The 13,703-nt window shown below is 35.5% G+C and overlaps 1 long non-coding RNA gene across 1 annotated transcript in view; it reads right to left on the bottom strand.

Annotated features, from left to right (window-relative positions):
• Positions 1-3,878: 3,878 nt before the first annotated feature.
• LOC126066293 (uncharacterized) overlaps positions 3,879-13,703 on the bottom strand; it is an 85,103-nt gene continuing 75,278 nt past the window's right edge. Inside the window, exons 2-3 of the long non-coding RNA XR_007515055.1 lie at positions 12,343-12,407; positions 3,879-3,961 (exon numbers count right to left, since the gene is read on the bottom strand). This is a non-coding gene — a long non-coding RNA (uncharacterized LOC126066293). The remainder of the gene's footprint in view (positions 3,962-12,342; positions 12,408-13,703) is intronic.

Here is a 13,703-nt window from a genome sequence, read left to right as displayed (position 1 = left end):
TTATTCAACCTTCCTTCCCTATGCCTAAACATGGACAACCGCTTATCTTTTTGGCATCTCTATAATTTTAACTTTTCTAGAATGGCACAGAATTTGTATCAGTTTGCATCAGACTGGCTTATTTTACTTAACAATATGAATGTAAGATTCAGCCATGTCTATTCATGGCTTAATAGCTCATTTCTTTTTTATTTTTTTAATAATTTTTATTGAGCTTTAAGTGGACGTTTACAAATCAAGTCAGTTTGTCACATATAAGCTTATATACACCTTACTCCATACTCCCACTTACTCTCCCCCTAATGAGTCAGCCCACTCCCTCCTTCCAGTCTCTCCTTTCATGACAATTTTGCCAGTTTCTAACCCTCTCTACCCTCCTATCTCCCCTCCAGACAGGAGATGCCAACACAGTCTCAAGTGTCCACCTGATACAAGTAGCTCATTCTTCATCAGCATCTCTCTCCAACCCATTGTCCAGTCCCTTCCATGTCTGATGAGTTGTCTTCAGGAATGGTTCCTGTCCTGGGCCAACAGAAGGTTTGGGGAGCATGACTGCCGGGATTCCTCTAGTCTCAGTCAGACCATCAAGTATGGTCTTTTTATGAGAATTTGGGGTCTGCATCCCACTGATCTCCTGCTCCCTCAGGGGTTCTCTGTTGTGCTCCCTGTCAGGGCAGTCATTGGTTGTGGCCAGGCACCATCAAGTTCTTCTGGTCTCAGGATGATGTAAGTCTCTGGTTCATGTGGCCCTTTCTGTCTCTTGGGCTCATAGTTATCGTGTGACCTTGGTGTTCTTCATTCTCCTTTGATCCAGGTGGTTTGAGACCAATTGATGCATCTTAGATGGCTGCTGGTTAGCATTTAAGACCCCAGACGCCACATTACAAAGTGGGATGCAGAATGTTTTCATAATAGAATTATTTTGCCAATTGACTTAGAAGTCCCCTTAAGCCATGGTCCCCAAACCCCCGCCCTTGCTCCGCTGACATTTGAAGCATTCATTTTATCCCAGAAACTTCTTTGCTTTTGGTCCAGTCCAGTTCAGCTGACCTTCCATGTATTGAGTATTGTCCTTCCCTTCACCTAAAGTAGTTCTTATCTACTAACTAATCAGTAAATAACCCTCTCCCACCCTCCCTCCCTCCCCCCTCTTATAACCACAAAAGAATGTGTTCTTCTCAGTTTATACTATTTCTCAAGATCTTATAATAGTGGTCTTATACAATATTTGTCCTGTTGCCTCTGACTAATTTCACTCAGCATAATGCCTCCCGGGTTCCTCCATGTTATGAAATGTTGCACAGATTCGTCACTGTTCTTTATCGATGCGTAGTATTCCATTGTGTGAATATACCATAATTTATTTAACTATTCATCCGTTGATGGACACCTTGGTTGCTTCCAGCTTTTTGTTATTGTAAACAGTGCTACAATAAACATGGGTATGCATATATCTGTTCGTGTAAAGGCTCTTATTTCTCTAGGGTATATTTCGAGGAGTGGGATTTCTGGGTTGTATGGTAGTTCTATTTCTAACTTTTTAAGAAAATGCCAGATAGATTTCCAAAGTGGTTGTACCATTTTACATTCCCACCAGCAGTGTATAAGAGTTCCAATCTCTCCGCAGCCTCTCCAACGTTTATTATTTTGTGTTTTTTGGATTAATGCCAGCCTCGTTGGAGTGAGATGGAATCTCATCGTAGTTTTAATCTGCATTTCTCTAATGGCTAACGATTGAGAGCATTTTCTCATATATCTGTTAGCTGCCTGAATATCTTCTTTAGTGAAGTGCGTGTTCATATCCTTTGTCCACTTCTTGATTGGGTTGTTTGTCTCTTTGTGGTTGAGTTTTAACAGAATCATATAGATTTAGAGATCAGGCGTTGGTTGGAGATGTCATAGCTGAAAATTCTTTCCCAGTCTGTAGGTGGTCTTTTTACTCTTTTGGTGAAGTCTTTAGATGAGCATAGGTGTTTGATTTTCGGGAGCTCCCAGTTATCTGGTTTCTCTTCGTCATTTTTGGTAATGTTTTGTATTCTATTTATGCCTTGTATTAGGGTTCCTGACGTTGTCCCTATTTTTTCTTCCATGATCTTTATCGTTTTAGTCTTTATGTTTAGGTCTTTGATCCACTTGGAGTTAGTTTTTGTGCATGATGTGAGGTATGGGTCCTGTTTCATTTTTTTGCTAATGGATATCCAGTTATGCCAGCACCATTTGTTTAAAAGACTATCCTTTCCCCAATTAACTGACACTGGGCCTTTGTCTAATATCAGCTGCTCATACGTGGATGGATTTATGTCTGGGTTCTCAATTCTGTTCCATTGGTCTATGTGCCTGTTGTTGTACCAGTACCAGGCTGTTTTGACTACTGTGGCTATATAATATGTTCTAAAATCAGGTAGAGTGAGGCCTCCCACTTTCTTCTTCTTTTTCAGTAATGCTTTACTTATCCGGGGCTTCTTTCTCTTCCATATGAAGTTGGTGATTTGTTTCTTCATCACATTCATTTCTTTTTATCTAAGAATAATATTCTATTGGATGGATATGCGACTGCTTATCTATTCACCTATCCAAGGACATCTTGCTTGCTTCTAGTTTTTGGTGGTTATGAATAACAAACCAGATATAAACATTCATGCACAGATTTATTTGTGGACATAAGTTTTCAGATCAGTTTGGTAAGTACCAGGAGTGTGATTTTTGGATCATAAGGCAAGACCACATCTATCTTTGTAAGAAACTTCCAAATCGTCTTCCAAAATGGCTGTACCACTGTAAAAATACTTGTGAAAATCACAGCCAAGGACCCAGGCCCACCAGAAAACTCAGATTTAATATTATAGAACAACACCCCACACACATTTTACTACCACTCAAGAGTTTCAGTTTAATAACAGATAATTACACCTAAAAAGAGCTGCAAGACACTGACTTTTTCTCAGAAGGAGAATTTAGCAGAACCCAAAGTCAACACGGAAGAAAAAAACAAGGATAGCAGAGAAATATTAAACCTGTAACACCTACAGCTACAGCAAACACTAAACACAGCCCAATCCTATCCAAATTAACATAAATTCTCTCACTAAAATACTCTTTACTTGAATTCCTATTACTTGATACAACACACCTGGTTTTCAACAAAAAATTACAAGGTATAATCTGCTAGTTTCCTACTGCTGCCTTAACAAAAATACCATAAATAGGTGGCTTAAAATAACAGATATTTATTGTCTCAGATTTCTGGAGTCTAGAAGTCTGAATTCAGGGTGTCAGCTGCACTGATTCCTTTTGAGGGGTCTGAGGAAAAAAACCTCTCCCATGTCCCTCTCCTAGCTTTAGTAAGTGTCAACAATCCTTGGCATCTAGTTTGTGGAGTCACCTGTCTCCATAATCACACGTCCGTACTCCTCCATATGTCTCTCCGTGTCTGTCTTGCCCTTTTATGAAACACCACTCAGAAGCTCAGAAACAGTTAGGATTAGGACTCACCTTACTCCAATATTACCTCCTTAGCTCAGAAAAAAACCTTTTCAAGAAAGGTCACATTCACCAGTATAAGGGTTAATGCTTCAATATATCTCTTTGGGTAACACAACTCAATCCATAACACACACCAAAAAGCAAAAAACAAAACACATACACACAGTCTGAAGAGGCATAGCAAGAATCAACACTGCACTCAAATATGAAAAACATTTTGGGATTAAAAATAAAGAAATTTAAAATAACTATAATAAATATGTCAAGGTATCTAATGGAAAAGGTAGAAAACAGGAAAGAACACATGGATAATGTAAGCAAAGAAATAGAAACTCTAAGAAAGAATCGAAAGAAAATTTTAGTAATAAAAAATCATATAATAGAAATGAAGAATACCTTTGTTGGTCTCATCAGTAAACTGAATATGCAGAGGGCAGAATCAGTGAGCTTGAAGATATATCAGCAGAAACTTCCCAAACTGAAAAAAAAAAAAAAAAAGATTACCCAAGGACTGTTAATATACACAACTGACTCTCAGAAGGAAGAGAAAGATATAACAGAAGAGAAGCAATATTTGCAGAAATAATGGCTGAGAACTTTCCATTTGGATGCCAGATACTAAGCCACATGCCCATGTATCTCAGAGGATACCAAATAGGGTAAATACCAAAAATATACAACTAGGCATATCATACTAAGTGTGCAGAAAACCAAAGACAAAATCTTGAAAAAGCCAGCGAGCAAAGCTCACTCTAGAGGAAAAAGAATAAGACTATTGCAGAGTTCTTATCAGAAATCATGCAAGCAAGAACAGAGTTGGGTGAAGTATTTTGAGTGTTGAAAGGAAAAAAAAAACAATCTAGAGTTTGGTATACAACATTATTTTTCCCTTAAAAGTGAAGAAGTAAATACTTTCACAAACAAAAACAGAATTCTTTGCCAACAAGCTTTCTCTGAAGGAAATGTTCAAAGTTCCTCAAGGAGAAGGGAAATGATATAAGGCAGAAATATGATTCTACACAATGAAAAGGAAAGCAACAGAGAAGCAATGAATAAAGACAAAATATTTTATTTTTATTATTCTTAATTGATGTAAAAGAAAGCTGTTTAAGTAGTCATAATAACAATGTATTGAGTGATTATAGCATATAGATAACTAAGATGTTTGACAACAGCATTATAAGGGATGGGAGGGTGAAACTGGGAATGCTATTATAAGGTATCTTCATTGCACATGAAAACAGAATATTGTTATTTGAAGCAGGACACAGATTAGTTAAAAATGTACTGTGGAAACTCTAGGGCAATCAGTAAATATTTCTGAACAAGTGCATCGATAATTGATATTCTAAAACAGGTGGTAAAATTGAATCATAAGCAGATAAAAAAAAAACCCAACCATCCAACTACACATTGTCTACAAGAAATCCACCTTGAATATAATGTCTCAGGTTAAAAGTAAAGAGATAAAGAAATAGCATTCTAACGTTTATCAAAAGAAACCTGTATTAACGGATATTAATTTCAAACAAAGCAGACTTGTGAATAAGAAACAGTGCTAGGGATAAAGAATGGCATTATGTAAATATGTGAAGGTTTTTTAAGAATACTTAACAATTTTAAACTTTTATGGATCTAGGAGGAGATATCAAAATGTGTGAGGCAAAAACTGATTAAATATAGACAAGTCATCATTAAAATTACAAACTTCAACATTACCTATCAGTAATTGATAAATCAAGCAGACAGAAAATCAGTAAGGATATACATGACATGAACACCAATGTCAATCGACTTGACGTAATTGTTATTTATAGATTACTCCATACAACAATAGAACCCATACTCTTCTCATGCTCACACAGGACATTCCCCAAAATAGACTACATTCTGAGTTTAAGAAAAAAAAAAAAAAAACTTAAATTTAAAAGAATAGAAATTATACAGAACATGCTTTCAAAATCCAGTGGAATTAAATTAGAAATAAATAACAGAAAGATAGCTGGAAAATCCCAAAATAGATGGAAATTACACAACACACTGCTAAATAATTTATCACTCAATGAAGGCTCAAGAAAAATTAAAAAGTACTTTGAGCCAAATGAAAATCAAAATACAACTCATTAAAATTTCTGGGATGTAGCATAAGCAATTGTTAGGGAATTTTTTTTTTTTTATCATTAAAGGCATATACTGGAAAAGGATAATGTTCTAAAATCAATAACCTAAGCTTCCATTTTAGAAAACTAGAGAAAAAAGAGCAATTTGAGCCAAAACCATCAGAAGAAAACAAATAAAAATGAGACAAAATTACTGAAATTGAAAATAGGAAAATAGAGAATATCAATGAAACCAACATCAGGTTCTTAGAAAATATCAATACAATTGATAAACTTATATCCAAGCTAACCAATATAAAAGGGAGAAGATACAAATTACCACTATGAGGAATGAGAAGGAGTCATCACTACTGATCCTATGGATGTCAAAAATATAATAAAGGAAAACTATGCATAACTTTATATGCTCAAAATGATGACCTAGATCTAATGGACCAATTCTTTGAAAGACATAACCTACTAAAACTCAAACAAGGAAAAACAGATAATCTGAACAGGCCAATGCCTAGTAAATCAATTGAATTAATATTTAATAACCTTCCAAAAAAGAAAGTACCAGGCCTAGATTATATCAATGGTGAAGTCTATCAAACACATAAAGAAGAAATGATACAAATTTTATACAATCTCTTCCAGAAAATAAAAGCAGAGGGAATATTTCCTAACTCATTTCGTAAGCCCAGCATTATAATAATACCAAAAGACATAAAAAGAAAGGAAAAAGACCAATATCTTTCATGAACATAGATGCAAAAATCCTCAAAATGTTGGCAAATTGAATCTAAGAAATGTATACAAGGAACTATGTAGCATGACTAAGTAGGATTTATTCCTACTATGGAAGGTTGGATCAAAATTCAACTAAAACTACTCAATTTCAAGACTTCTTATAAAACTACAGTTATAAAGACTGTTTTGTATCAGTTAAAGAAACGATATATAGATCAATGAATCAAAATAGAACCCAGAAATCAAACCACATGAATAGAGTCAACAGATGGTGAAAGAGAAGCAAAGAAAATTCAATAGAGAAAGGGTAGTGTTTTCAACAAATGGTACAGGAAAAACTGGATGTCCATATCCAAGATGATGAACTTAGAACCAGCCCTCACGTCCTTCACAAAAATTAACACAAAATGGATTAAAGGCCTTAATGTGAAATATAAAACCTTCAGAGGAAAACAGCAAAAAATGTAGTGACCTTGGGTTTGTGATTAGTTTTTAGATACGACACCAAATACACTATCCATGAAGGGAAAAAAAAATGTATAAAGTGGATTTTATTAAATTAAAAACCTTTCTTCTGCAACAGGCACAGTTAAGAGAATGAAAAGACAAGTCACAGACTGGGAGCAAGTATTTGCAAAACTCATGTCCAATACAGGACTAGTATCTAAAATATATAAAGAATATGTAAAATTCAACAATATGAAAGAAAATAAACAACCCAATTAAAAAATGGGTGAGAGATTTTAAAGGATACCTCACCAAAGAAGATATATCAGATTAGAAATAAACATATAAGAAGTCCTTAGCAATATTTTTCCATTAGGAAATTACAGGTTAAAGCAATGAGATACCTCTACATATCTACTAAAATGGCTAAAAAAAAAAAAAAAATCTGACCATACCAAATGCTGATAAGGATGAGGAACAACAAAAATTCTAATTCATTGATGGTGGGAAGGCAAGATGGTCACTTTAGAAGACAGTTTGGTAGCCTCTTACAAAATTAAGCACAGTCTTGCCATACAGTTCAGAAATCATGCTCCTAAGTATTTACTCAGCTGATGTGAAAACACACGTCCACACGTAAACCTGCCCACAAATGTTTGTAGTAGCATTATTCATCATGGCCAAAAACCAGAAGCAACTATGATGTCCTTGAATAGTTGATAGAGAAACAAATGGTGGCACATCCATTAAATGGAATATTATTCAAGGATAAAAAGAAATGAGCTACCATGCAACAAAAGACATGGATCAATCTTAAATGCATGTTAAGAAAAATCGGCCAGTCTGAAAAAACAACACAGTGTATGATTCCAATTACCTGACATTTTGGAAAGTGTCTTTCCCTCTTAGCTGTGACGGGAAAACTAGAGGAGGCTAGTTTGTGAAGAACGCCCTTTCTACAAATGGGGTAAGAATCTGGTAAAGTGTTCTACTCTGGAAAGCAGGCATTTGTTCTAGAAAATTTGGCTTATTTCACAATGATTACTTTTCCTCTTCCCCCATCAGGGAGCCCTGGTGGTGCAGTGGTTAAGAGCTATGGCTGCTAACCAAAAGGTTGGCAGTTCAAATCTACCAGCTGCTCCTTAGGAACCCTATGGAGCAGTTCTACTCTGTCCCATAGGGTCATTATGAGTTGGAATTTATTTGACAGCAATGATGAGTTTGTTCCCCCTCCCCCACCCCCTGACCTGCCAGAGCCACTAAGGGATCTTACGCAGATTTCTACCTTGAGAAATTAATGGACTTCCCAGAGGTAAAACCCATGGATGTAACATGGGCCTCTAGAACTGTGGCCCCCAGGAGTTTCTCATGCTCTACCTAGTCCAAACTCAGTCTCCATCAATTCATCAAAATTACCATTTAAGTGTTTCTACCTGTAGCTTCTCTGCCAAGTAATCAGATCTCTGGACTTACCTGGTTCTCTCCAGATTTGGGGGCTGTGGTTTGCCTTCAGGGGCAGTTTATCTAATAGGCAGTGCTTAAGTTGCTTACCAGATAATCTCTAGTGAACAATTCCACGTTTTTTCATCACATCAAAGATTCTGTTTCTAGGTATGGTTGGCATCTGTCTGTCTCCCAACCCCACAGCGCCTTCCTACAGAATATATTTATTTTCAAATTTACCATCTCTGGCATCTGCCCCTGTTTGCCTTGCAACCAAAGCTCTCAGATAAATCCAGGAAGTCCTTAATTTTCAATTTGTTCAGCTTCTTGTTAGGACAGGAGTCACAACTTCCGAACTGTTTACATTTCAGAGATGAAAATGGAAGTCTAATCGTTATGGTTTTAAAAAAGCATATAATGCTGAATTCAAAGGGGAAATTAGAATATTGGAAGAAAAATATTCTAAAATAAGAAACATACAATTCCACTATTTGGAAGTGAGGGGAAACTCAAAGAGAGTTAAATTCTTTGGTTGTTTTTGGGGAAATGATTATACATATATTTTTATCTCCTTTTCTTTTCTTGCTCATAATGTAGTGGAAGCTCAAGCAATGGTGGGAGATAATGAATAATTTAGCATGAGAATTTAATAATAAAATTTTGATGATTTAGGGGAGAAGATATTTGATCTGGATTTTTCTAAGGCTTATGAGTAACTATGAAAAAGCCATGCCTATCAGAATATCTTTTCTTCATGTAAACCAATACTGTTGGCAGGTATTTATTGTTCCAGTCAAGATGATCATGAAGAGGCAGGTGATAGTTCCTAGGCTGAGATCAAGGTAAAGTAATGTGACAGTAACAGAATCAATTCCAGCTCTGCTTCCTTTGACTTGGCTGTGACACCTGACAGTAAAGATACTGTATTACAAGATAGAAATTTTTTTTGATCAACAGTGTTTTATTTATGCTTTTTTTTAATAAAGAAGAATGGATATTTGTGAAATTATATATTACCTTCCTGGTTGCCTTGGAAACTGAGGATATTCCTTTAATGTTTTCAACGAACTTGGTAAATACGAAAAATGATTTTAAGAATCTGTAGTTACCATTTTTTACTTTTAGGTGTCAAAAGAAACACCTGAATTCATCATTCTCAAACTGTGCATGGTACCTCTGGATGTTACAATGAATTCTCAGCAGTCTTCAGGATTTTTTAAATTGTTGACGGAAACACAGTGATTTTTGAGGCCAGGCACACATTTTTATGATATTTGCAAATTGGGTTTTCAGCAGTTTCTGTGAGATAAAGCAAGTACAATCATCAGTGGAGAATAGGAAATTAAGTGTTCTTGTCCAATGTGATTCCAAGATTTGAGAAGGTATATGAAGCCCATGGAAACCCTGGTGGCGTAGTGGTTAAGTGCTATGGCTGCTAACCAAAGGGTCAGCAGTTCAAATTCACCAGGCGCTCCTTGGAAACTCTATGGGGCAGTCCTACTCTGTCTTATAGGGTCGCTATGAGTCGGAAACGACTCGACAGCACTGGGTTTTTTCATACAGAGTCCAACAGGCACACACCTCCCATTGGTAAATAACTGCAGTTATTTTCGAATGAAATATATGTACTTATTTATGTGTATTCTTTCTCATATGGCTACTGTTAGGACATGAGTATTTAGTTGGGCCCTAACACCTTAATAAATAATACTATTAGGTATTTATTTCAATCTTGGAACATCTGGGAAAAAAAATATTGTGACATTAAGGATGCTATCAACCATGAAAAACCGAGAATTCTTGCCTAAAATATAAAGTGGTGTGGATTTAAAGACAAAAATCACAAAGTAGAAAGAAAAAATAATTAAAATAGAAAGCATTGACTATATTGAGTTAATTACATTTTTTAACAATGAAAATGAAATGAGAACAATATTTTGCAAAAACAAAATTATCTTCTATGTATCTTCTAATTTATGAGAAAATAAATTAATGGGAATTGGCAAGATGATGAAACAAGGAAATCTCTATGGTCCTTCCTAACTCTAAGCTTCTTTGATTTTAAACTTGTAAGTTAATTCGTCGTGCCACAACCTAGTTTAACTTATTGCTCGATCAGCTGAGTGACTGGATCAGATGGTCTCTTTGTTTTCTAAATATGTTATATACATCAAACCAGGCCCATGATGTTGGTGTACATGGTTTACGTGATTTCTGTATCCATCTGTACTCTCTTTTTAGTCCTATCTTTTGCTTTAGAAGCCGTCAGAAGTGTTCATGTTATTATTTAGAAATAGGTTTAGTGTTTATTGTCTTTTATTTGAAGGATTACATCACATAATTGCAAACATTAGTGAGCTAACAGATCTAATTACATCTCCAATGAACTGTCTAAAATGTTATTTAGGTTTTTAATGCTTATTTTAGTGGTTATTTTTTAATTAATACCCCTAAGATTGCTTCTAATGAAATCACTATGGGAAAAGTCTAATATCTTTTGTAAACACATAGTATAGTCTCAGCTTTGCCTCAAAGTATGTGATTCATAATGTTCTTTACTGCTTTTTAAAACACTGGTTAATGGAAATACTAAATATGATATTTAGGTGACTCTTAAAAAAAATGAGTAGTTAAAAAGCAGGGCCTTAACAAACCAGTGTTTACTTGGAACATTTCTGAATAGATATGGTTGCTACTTAATAACATTTATTCTGATTGTTCATTAATATTTATTTGCATTATTTGATTAATACAGTATTGTCATTGCCTCATTATTCTGTAATCTCCATGAAGGCAGAGAACCTGTCTGCCTTCTGTTCATTGTAAGTTACATGCCAAATATAAAAAAATATATATATATATAGTACCTATGAATACAAACTTACAAAAACAATGTAAACAATCTCTAATATACATATGCCAATTATAAGGAGGAGATGCCCTCAGCATAGCCTTATAAGGTCCCAATTTCATTTTGCACCTCACACAAAATTACAGCCACTCCCATCATCTCAACTCAGAGAGTAAAGAAGAACTCACCGCTGAGAGAGTCAAGCCTGCTGGTTTTAAAACTTGCTATCCTTTGTCCTTTGATGCCAACTCCCGTCTTTTCCTTATGACGTCTGGGATTTATTAAACATCCCAAGTAAATCACACCAATGAGAGGGGATGGTTGACAGTCAAGCAAGTCATAATATCTGCCACATCATTCATTGTTATTTTAAAAAAGTGAACCTGCATTACTTGTGCAATAAAAATATAAACGTTTTTAAGATGCAGAATAAGTAAACTTCATGTCCTTTGTAAGTATAGTATAATACAAAATTGTATGATTTTTTTCTTTCTTTTATCCTAACTACTTGAATGCCATGACAAGAAAAATCAATATGATTGTGCAATATTGTGCACAAGTGTTCATGATAAAAAAAAAAAAAACCCAAAACCAAAACCATTGCCATTGAGTCAGTTCTGACTCATAGTGACCCTGACTCATCGTGACCCTAAAGGATGGAGTAGAACTGCCCCATAGGGTTTCCAAGGAGCGCCTGGTGGATTTGAACTGCCGATGTTTTGGTTAGCAGCCGTAGGTGGAAATAGATATAATAATGTCACCTCAATATTTTCCCAGAATATTTTGTACTTGTAAGGATTAATAGTAATAGTTTGTACTACCACAATCTGTATTTACTCTGGAAATTGAGTAATGAAGTAAGTCTTAGAACAGAACTGGAGAGCAAAGCTAATTTAGACTATAATTAAGTGAAGTTTTATTTTGAAACAAAGCAGAAACCAAAACAAAGAAATATTCAGGCATACTGTTTAAAAAGGCCACATGGGCATATGTTGTTGTTGTCACATGTCCTCCAGTAGATTTTTGACTCATAGCGACCCAGTGTGACAGAGCAGAAATGCCCCATAGGGTTTTCCAGGCTGTAATCTTCATGGGTGCAGACTGCCAGGTTTTTTCTCCCATGGAGTTGCTGAGTGGTTCAAACCTGACAATCTTTTGGTTAGCAGCCAAGCACTTAACCATTGCACCATTATGCGTATGTAGATTAAGGAAATAAGTGGCAGCCGTTACCAAGTTGTTACCAAGTAGACGCAGAGCAAGTGTACTCACATTTTCCTGAGCATCACCATGGGATAAAGACACATCACCTCTGCAGCACAGAAGGGCAGATACTCCTGCGGATGAATATTATGTATTACTGATAGCTTGAAAGGGTCCCAAATTCTCAAGTTCTTGAGTCTTCCAAATTGCCTAATCTAAAATCAGTGAAGGACTTTAAAAGTCAACCCTTCAGCTGACATACCCAAGGGAAGAACATCAAAGCCCTATGTTTTAAGCCTTATTAGTATTAAATCAATATTTGTCAACCACCTAATTAGTCAAAAAGGGGCTAAGTGTTTTAGTTGGCAGAATAGCTAACATTGTTTGACTTCCTAGTCCCTTGAGTTGGAATCGACTCCAGGCAGTGGGTTTTTAGTGAGTACCTGAAAAACCACTCAATAGGGCAGGGAGGATCATGTTGTATTATTACAAATTCCACTTCACAACAAATATATAAGGGTCATGTCACCCTGTGTATCAAATTATATTTTAATTGCATTCAAAGCCAAGCCATTGTAAGTATGAGGAGTAGTAAACTTTAACAAACGTATTTTTCTAATTTACAATTACAAAGTGTATATATTGTCTAGGGATGGAAAAGTACATATAAATATTTGTCTCTTACATGCACATATTTATTTCCTTCACACCTATATTTTCTTCCAAAATTCTGCCTTGCTTTTTGTTACAGTGTAATTAGATCCCCATAGTTCCTTTATCAGTATTATGTTTATTATCCAATTAAATGCTTTTTTGCTCCATGAAATTAACTTTAGGCAGCAGGTAAGATGGCCTTGGCTTTCATACCTGAAATCAGGATGAACACAATGGAATTCAGATTAAAAGTGTTCTCAGATGTTTAGTTTCAAAGCTGACTAATTTTTTAACTCGAAGTATCATTTACTATAATAAACTGCATAGGTGTCAAATGTTCACCTTGATGAGTTCTGACAATTGTATACACCCATGTACTCACCACCTCAATCAAGATAAAATATATGTCCGTCTCTCCAGAAAAGTTCTCTTTTGATCTTTTGTACTGAATTTTCCCCACTTACGAAGACTGTATGATTTCTATAATTTTTTTTTTTTTACTTTATATAAATCAAATCATTCAGTATGTACTTGTTTGTGTCCAAATTCTTTCACTTAGAATAATATTTCTGAGGTTCATCCATGACGTCACCTGTATCACTCGTTGGCTTTTTATTGATGAGTAGTAGTCCACGGAAAAAAGTAGTCCACGGTATGAATTTACCAAAACGTATGTATCAGTACTCCCTATTGACAGACAGTTGGGTTGTTTACACGTGTTGGTTGTTATGGGCAAGACCGTTATAAACCTTCTTGGAGAAGCCATTGCATTTTCC

This window comes from Elephas maximus, chromosome 23 (assembly GCF_024166365.1).
Source record: "Elephas maximus indicus isolate mEleMax1 chromosome 23, mEleMax1 primary haplotype, whole genome shotgun sequence".
In the NCBI taxonomy this organism is placed as follows: Eukaryota; Metazoa; Chordata; class Mammalia; order Proboscidea; family Elephantidae; genus Elephas; species Elephas maximus.
Note: the sequence above shows the minus strand (reverse complement) of the source record. Positions and strands in the feature narration are given on the sequence as shown.